Source organism: Mandrillus leucophaeus, unplaced genomic scaffold (genome assembly GCF_000951045.1).
Source record: "Mandrillus leucophaeus isolate KB7577 unplaced genomic scaffold, Mleu.le_1.0 Scaffold57, whole genome shotgun sequence".
Taxonomy (NCBI): Eukaryota; Metazoa; Chordata; class Mammalia; order Primates; family Cercopithecidae; genus Mandrillus; species Mandrillus leucophaeus.
In genome coordinates, this window is record NW_012106141.1 from 5,504,819 (window position 1) to 5,513,733 (window position 8,915).

Below are 8,915 nucleotides of genomic sequence, written 5' to 3' on the forward strand. Positions count from 1 at the left end.
GAGTCAAGATCGTGCCACTGCACTCCAGCCTGGGTGACAGAGTGAGACCCCATCTCAAAATAAATAAATAAAAAATAAATAAAATTTAAATACCAAAAGTAGCCAGGCAAGGTGGCAGGCGCCTGTAATCCCAGCTACTCAGGAGGCTGTGGCATAAGAATCACTTGAACCCTGGAGGCGGAGGTTGCCATGAGCCAAGATTGCACCACTATGCTCCAACCTGGTGACAAAGCAAAACTCTGTCTCAAAAAAAAAAAAATTTAAAAAAATAAGTCAATGAATACATAGCTCAAAGAGGGTACTAGAATGTGATTGCTGTCTCATTTAATGTCTTTCCAGGCCTGATACTTTAAAAGGACTCGCCTTCCTCCGATAAAAGTTCTTTTGTTTTCTCATACATGTAAAGCCACTAGTTTTGCAGAGTTCATGAGGATTAGAAGTAGTATAAGACAGACCAATGCTCAGCAGATGGCAGGTATGAGAAATACTAGATGTTATATTAGAGAATAAATATCCTCAACAGTGCACGCCTCAACATTCGGAACACAGTCAGCATTATTTGTATGTATTCTTGGTACCAAGAAGAGCCAAGGAATAATATGTAGGAGGACAAGGATCCTCCTTGCCAAGCTTTCTACATGTGCTGCTAAGAAAAGCCAGGTTTTGATAATGGGAAAGGGAGAGACTCAGCGGCTCTGTCACAGTAACTCAGTCTGATAGGCAGTCTTGACTAAGTGAAAAACCAAACTGTTCCTTTGCTTATAGTACAAGAAAATTTTGGCCAAGGACATTCTACTGCATGGGATCTGGCCAAAACTGTTCTTTGGTAAATGCTGTACTCAAACAATAGGCGTAAGTAAAATCTCATCAAATTGTTTTTAAAAATAAACTGTTTGCAGAAGAGTTACAACAACCATTTACAGTTTATCAAAGGAACACATTTAAGGCAGCTGCTCTAAGGCTCTTAGAGGGCAGGAGCTTCAAACATAGCTCAGTATTTTTCTTTGTTCCCTTCCCCTCCCACAGAATAAATCCTGATACTGGCCAGGCGCGGTGGCTCACGCCTGTAATCCCAGCACTTTGGGAGGCCAAAGTGGGCGGATCACCTGAGGTCCGGAGTTCAAGACCAGCCTGACCAACATGGAGAAACCTCATCTCTACTAAAAACACAAAAAAATTAGCTGGGCGTGATGGCGCATGCCTGTAATCCCAGCTACCTGGGAGGCTGAGGCAGGAGAATCACTTGAACCCGGGAGGCGGAGGTTGCAGTGAGCTGAGATAGCACCACTGCACTCCAGCCTGGATGATAAGAGCAAAACTCCATCTCAAAAAAATAATAATAAAAATAAAATGAAATAATAAATTGTGATACTAAGCAGGCCTGATTAAAATTCCCAGTAATTCTGTCCTCTATACCATCTATACCTACTCTCACCTACTGGTTCATCACTTTAGTCATAAAGAGACCCATTTGGTTTTCTAATCATTTTCCCCAAAAAGCTTCCTTCCTGGTACATGGACTCAGTTTCCTATGAAAAGTGAGCTAGGCACCTTAAAAACACAAGATCACTTCTCAGCCTCCTGAAGAAGAAAGTATTGTTGTTTATTATACAGTAACCTGAGCCAATTTAGGGATTACTGCGCCCGTTTAATGAATAACTAGATTTACAACAGTAATGTAAGATGTCTTCGAGTAGAATGTCATGAAAAGCAATTGTAATCATTATAAAAGCAGGAAATAGCCCCATTTAGATTAAAATGGCTCATTCCATTGAATGTTTTCATTTAGTTAAACTTATTGTTGGGGGAAGGGGTTACAATTACAGATCCAGCTCCTTAACTGAGAATACTCAAAGATGAAAATTAGAAGCAGAATAACAAGAATATGGAAAAAAGAAAAAAACTAAATGGGGAAACACAAGCCTTCACAGGAGCCTCCAAAAGAGGTATATGCACTCCAAGGGTACACAAGATAATCCGTTAGAGCCAGAAAAAAAAACAGATTTTATATTCGGATTTGTCATCTAAAAAGAAACTAAGCTTTACTAATATTTAATATATAAATTGACGGCAGAATATGTTTATAGCTTATAAATATAAACATATAGATATAAATATAAATATAAATATATATATATGAGGCAGGGGCACATACAAAACTTTCTTCTAATAGGAATGATTGGAGCAACAGGTGATATTCCTGAGATAGACGACCCCTTTCGCCTGGGTTTACCACCCTACACTAAACAAGGGGCTGGATGCGGTGGCTCACTCCTGTAATCCCAGCACTTTGGGAGACCAGGCGGGTGGATCACCTGAGGTCAGGAGTTCAAGACCAGCCTAACCAACATGGTGAAACCCCATATGTACTAAAAATACACAATTAGCCAGGTGTGCACATGCCTATAAATCCCAGCTACTTGGGAAGCTCAGGCAGGAGAATCTCTTGAACCCAGGAGGTGGAGGCTGCAGTGAGCCGAGCTCATGCCACTGCACTGCACTCCAGCCTAGGCAACAAGAGTGAAACTCCAACTCAAAAAAATAAATAAACAAACAAACAAACTCAAGGAGCACACCCCACAGGCAGCCTCCCGTCTCAGAAAGTCCTTGGTAAGCCAGCCCTGCCCACCCCTCCACTGCCCCTCTGACCTGAGCATCAAGACCTCTAAACTGACACGCTCATCTGCTCCTGCTCCTGTGCTAAATGTTTGTTTGCCTGCCTAATTCTAGTCATGCTTTAGGTCTTAGCTGAAAGGTCCCTTCAGCTAATCTAGAAGGTTCCCTGGAACCTTCTAGATTACCCTGGAACCTTCTAGATTACCCATACCCAGCCTGGGGGTAGGTGCTCCTCCTTTTCAGAGGGCTTGGCACCTAGATCCTTGCTACTCACAGCACAGTCCACAGAAAGCAGGATCTGAAGCTGGCTGGAAAAGCAGAATCCCAGCCTCCAACCCAGCACCTACTCAATCAGACCTGCATTTTTAACAAAGTACTCAGGTGATAAGCATGGGCCTGAAGGTTTGAGCAGCTCTCCTCTGCATGGCTCACCCTGCTTGCTTGTCTCTTCTCCTCTGAGCAGTATCTGAGGCAAGCAAAGGACATGATCCTCTCATTCCTGTGGTCCCAGCACCCAGCACAGGGCCTGGTTCAGAGATGGGCTTTCAGATATTTGTTGAATGAGGAAAAGACGAAAGGACCTTGGGAGACATCTTCATCAGAGGTTCTGAACTTGGAGAAAGGGAACAGCTAACACACCAGATGACAGCAATAGGATTCCAAAAATATCTGGACTGGCCAGAGAATAGACAGAAGACAAGACAAAGTCCTGGACTTGGGTCCAAAAGCACAATATTAATAGTGATAATGACAACACTGTGCTATAACTTAACCTAATCAAATATAATGCTTCCAGCAACAATAAGATAGCAACTATTTTGCTCTTGCATTTTACAGACAGGGAAGCAGTCAGAGAAAGGTTAAAAGAGTGGACTAGAGTTGCACAACTGGTATCAGGCAGAGTGCGGATTAGAATCCAGACGGTCTAGCTTCAGACAGAGGCCCTGCAGGCAGAGTGCAGATTAGAATCCAGACAGACTAGCTTCAGACAGAGGCCCTGAATCATTAGGCTACATCTAGTGTTGCCTAGGATGTGCTACCTGGAGACTGACGTAGCAAAGCTGGCCGGGCCCGGTGGCTCACACCTGTAATTCCAGCACTTTGTGAGGCCAAGGCAGGCGGATCATGAGGTTGGGAGTTCAAGACCAGCCTGACCAACAAGGTGAAACCTCACCTCTACTAAAAATACAAAAATTAGCCAGGCATGGTGGTGCATGCCTGGAATCCCAGCTACTCAGGTGGCTGAGGCAGGAGAATTGCTTGAACCAGGAGACAGAGGTTGCAAGTGCCAAGATCGCACCACTGCACTCCAGCCTGGCAACAGAGCAAGACTCTGTCTCAAAAAAAAAAAGAAAAAGAAAAAGAAAAAGAAAAAGCAGGGTGACTGGCACCCTGACCATGGAGCCACTGGAGGCAGGGCCTAAAGGCTCCAGGTCCTGGGTATCTGCTCCCCCAAGGAGCAGGGCAGCTATCCTCAACTAGCAGCCCACTGCATGGTACCTGCCTCACAGCACAAAACCAGGACCCGAGACACAATTTGGCTCCAAATCAAAGCCCTCTTTTAGCACAGACTCTCCAAGAACGAAGGCGGCTGCTGACTGGCATGCTGGCTCTGCTGTTGCTGGGAGAACTCCACAGAGGCCCAACCACCATCTGGAAGTGATTTGGCCCAGAGATTCCTGAACGGGGTGGGAGGTTGGAATGACCAGCCGCCTGGAGCTCCCTGTCCAGCCTGGAAACAAAGCTGCTGTGAATGGGCCCTGGAGGCAGCCACAACATACCAGGGGGCAGCCCCTTTCAAGGAGGCAACATCCTCTAGGCAGTCCATAGCCATATTTTAGCAAGTAGGATCAACCTTAGCCAACCAAGCTGTTCTCCCCAGAGTGTGCTGATTTTAAATGCCCTTTCAGTATGCAAACCTTTCCGGCATGACTTTTGAGATGATTAGACAGTGTCTTATTTAATTAACAGGCACTCACAGAGCACTTACTATGTACCATAAACTGGGCCAAGCACTTTAAAAATTATTAACTTGTTTAATCTTTATAACAGCCTTTTAAGGAGGTAGTTATTATCCCCATTTCAGTGATAAGAAAACCAAGGCACAGAAGTTTCTTAATAGCTACTTAGTGGCAAGTGGGATTTGAACCAAGAATCCTTGCTCTTAACTGCTACACAAGTGACATTGAATGCTAATGTGTCACCTTGTTGTACATGGCCCAGAACTTGTTATTAATAATTCTGACAAAGCATGCTACTTTGCTATTTTTTTGTTTTTGAGATGGAGTTTTGCTCCTGTTGCCCAAGCTGGAGTGCAATGGCATGATCTCGGCTCACCACACCCTCCGCCTCTTGGGTGCAAGCTATTCTCCTGCCTCAGCCTCCCGAGTAGCTGGGATTACAGGCATGCACCACCACGCCCATTTAATTTTGTATTTTTAGTAGAGATGGGGTTTCTCCATGTTGGTCAGGCTGGTCTCGAACTACAGACCTCAGGTGATCCACCTACCTTGGCCTCCCAAGGTGCTAGGATTACAGGCGTGAGCCACCATGCCCAGCCAACTTTGCTACTTTTTTTTTTTTTTTTTGAGATAAGAGTCTCGCTCTGTCACCCAGGCTGCAGCACTGTGGCATGATCTCGGCTCACTGCAACCTCCGCCTCCCGAGTTCACACTATTCTCCTGCCTCAGCCTCCCAAGTAGCTGGGACTACAGGTGCCTGCCACCACACCCAGCTAATTTTTTTGTATTTTTAGTAGAAATGGGATTTCACCATGTTAGCCGGGATGGTCTCAATCTCCTGACCTCATGATCTGCCCCCCTCAGCCTCCCAAAGTGCTGGAATTACAGGCGTGAGCCACTGTGCCCAGCCAACTTTGCTACTTTTTAAGCACTCTCTGTACTGCCTAAAAGACATGCTGGCATCTGCTAGACGTGCAAGAAAGAGCAGAACTTAAAAGTTATTTGGAAATTATTTTGGTAGTAGTAGCACAAAAGGGAGAGGAAGGAAAAGGAGCTGACTGGACCAGTGACCCGCCACCCTGGAAACTGCCCAGTGACCCGAAGTCTTGGGAACACGCACCCTGCCTGCTCTGGCGCTGGCCTGGTGCAAGTCAGTCAAGTAAACTTTAGGGTCAGACCACATCCTCTGAAAAAGAAACAATTTCTTTCTCTAAAGGCCCAAAACAAAACACACCACCCAAACTTCTAGGCCTTGATCATCATTCTTGGGCTGAGAGACCCCTTTTCCTCCCAGCTGGCTGGGCTGCCCCATGTCAGAAAGGTTTCTGGAAAAACAAGTAAATAAAACTGCCAACTCCTGGCAAACATCTGGAATTAAAGACACTGAGGCCTCGCTATGAACTGCCCACCACATAACAAGAAACGTAAGGAAATTCTCAACTTTTGGATGGCGCCTAGGGGCCTACCTTACAATGAACCACAAATGTGAATAAATAGCCAGGATTGTCTTTCAGTGAATTCTAGGCAGAAAAGCCGGAGTCCTCTGGCAGCTGTTGAACCACCACCTATCGCAGAGTTGGAGGCATGTACACAATTCTAATGACTCCCCCAACTGTCTGGCCTTATCCAAAGCGTACAAAACCCTGTATTCGTTCAACGATACCTTCCCTGACGATGGAATAAAACATCATCCACTGGGTAGCAGAAAATCTCAACCAACCAACCAAAAACAAAACACAATGAGGAAAACAGAAGAGGCAAACTGACCCCACTCAATTCCCGGCTGACTCTCAACTTGTGAGACGCTCATCACAGCCCAGAGGATTCATCCTGCCAATCATGGAAGGCCCTGACATCCCTATTTTGTCAAAGGTCACAGGTTCAGAGTATGGGTATCCAGCCACCACCCTAACACCTAAGACTTGCAAACCTAGTGTCACAGGGACCCTCTGATATGGAGAGAAAAGCTGTATTTTACTCATCTCTGAAACTGGAAGGCAAGTCAGTTAAGGCTTCAATTCAACAGCTGGGCAGACCTGGGTTTCAGACACCATTTACTAGCTAGCTGGGTCACTTCCACAAGTGGCTTCACTCCTGTTTCCCAACTTTAAATAAAGATAATAATACTAACTGCGGCAAGAGTAGGATCAACCAAACACGAACAACCAGGCTGTTCTCCCCTGATTTTGAATGTCCCTTCAGTGTGCAAACCATTCCGGCATGATTTTTTTTTTTTTTTTTAAGGCAGAGTCTCACTCTGTCTCCCAGGCTGAAGTGCAGTTACACAAAGACCTCGGCTCACTGCAACCTCCACCTCCCCGGTTCAAGCAGTTCTCATGCCTCAGCCTCCCGAGTAGCTGGGACTACAGGTATGCACCACCATGCCCAGCTAATTTTTCTATTTTTAGTAGAGATGGGGCTTCACCATGTTGTCCAGGCTGGTCTCAAACTCCTGACCTCAGGTGATCTGCCCACCTTGGCCTCCTAAAGTGCTGGGATTACAGGTGTGAGCCACGGCATCCAGCCCTGGCATTACTTTTGAGATAATTATTAGACAGCACCTTATTTAATTAACAGGCACCATTTTCTAAGCAACACATGCCCAGGACAGAGTTAAGCCCTGAACTCTCTAAGTGACTTGCAGAAGCAGATCATTAGAGATAGGGCAGTAGTTGCTATCAATCAATGATTAGCATGAAGATTCAATGGGGTGATCAATAGAACACACTTAACACCCAGTAGGTGCCCGCAAATAGAAGCTAGTGTCATTGTCAGCACAATGTAACACAACCTAAGCAGTGAATATATGAACCTTAGTCCAAGCTGGAGGTAACTTTGCCTTGAAGGACCATTACCCACAACAGCCTCAAGAGCTGAGGGAAGAAGCCTCCTGCTTTATCCCCACAGCAGTCCTGGCACTTGCCAAGGCTCTCTGTGGTCTCCAGAGGCTGGAAAACCTGTTTGTTGCAAGATCTCTCGGGAGAGCAATTAGACAGCCAATGATACAAGTCATAAATGTGGTCACACCCTTTAACCCAGGAATGTCACTCTGGGGAATATGATCCAAGAAATCATTAAAAAGGAAAAAACTAGAATGTAAGTTGTGGTAGGAACAGGAAGAAGCTGCCAACAGCCCACAGGCCCAGCACAGAGGAAGGGGAACTAACCCTGGAATGTTGGGACAATGGGAATAGCCAGGGCCTGAGTGGATTTGAAAAATAAAAATCAGGAGGACCGGGCTGGGTGCGGTGGCTCATGCCTGTAACCCCAGCACTTGGGAGGCCGAGGCGGGTGGGTCATGAGGTCAAGAGTTCGAGACCAGTCCGGCCACCATGCTGAAACCCCGTCTCTCCTAAGAATATAAAAATTAGCCGGGTGTGGTGGCGCGTGCCTGTATTTCCAGTTACTCAGGAGGCTGAGGCAGAAGAATCGCTTGAACCCAGGAGGTGGAGGTTGCAGTGAGCGGAGATGGCACCATTGTACTCCAGCCTGGAGACAGAGCAAGGCTCCATCTTGGGGCGAGGTGGTAGGGAGTAGGGGGAGCAGGGAATCAGGAGAACCAAGTAAAAAAATGTAAGCGACCAGACAAAATCTAGAATGAGACCCACAGCCCCAGGCACTGATGACAGACAGTGCTGGAAGTAGCTGCTGCCTTTGTAAACAGTTGGTAGATCAGGCAGTCTGTGATTTGCTAGTGCTGCGGTTTGGTTTGGTTTGGTTGTTGTTTTAGAGATTTCATGTCATATCTGGATACTTCTGGTTTACTTTAAGTTTCTTTATTCAGTTAATTAAATAAATACACATTTTTAAAACGAAGAACAGATCCAAGTTGAGCCCAGCTGGGCCTTCGGATTCTTCAGAGGGGAGGCTGGTTTCTGAACGGTAAAGAATTCCAGAAGATTCTGAGGTTATCCCTCCCCAGTACAGGAGATGGACCCCAGGAAGAAGACAACGGCATGGCATGTGGGTTTTTCTGCCCGGAAGCCACCCTTGGGGAGGGGGAGGGCTGCTGGAGATCGGCTGGGTGGTGCGGCTGGGCTGGGCTGGGCTGGGTGGTGCGGCTGCCCAGGAAGCAGGAAGCAGCCCTACCTGCCAGGACAGGTGTGGAGGAAGGGAAGGGTGAGGCCCTGAGGCCTAGGGGAGGCTCAGCCTAGAGGGAATCCCTTTTCCACTGGAGAAAGTCCTGGCAGCCACACCCATCTCCCTTTCTTCCTGTCACTAGGGTCACTAGAGTGACCTGCTTTCCTCAGGAAAAGACCCAAGTCACAAGCCAGGGCCAGTCCCTGGTTCTCCTTAGGAAGAGATCCAGACCCAGGACCCTCTCCCGCCCAAACCCAC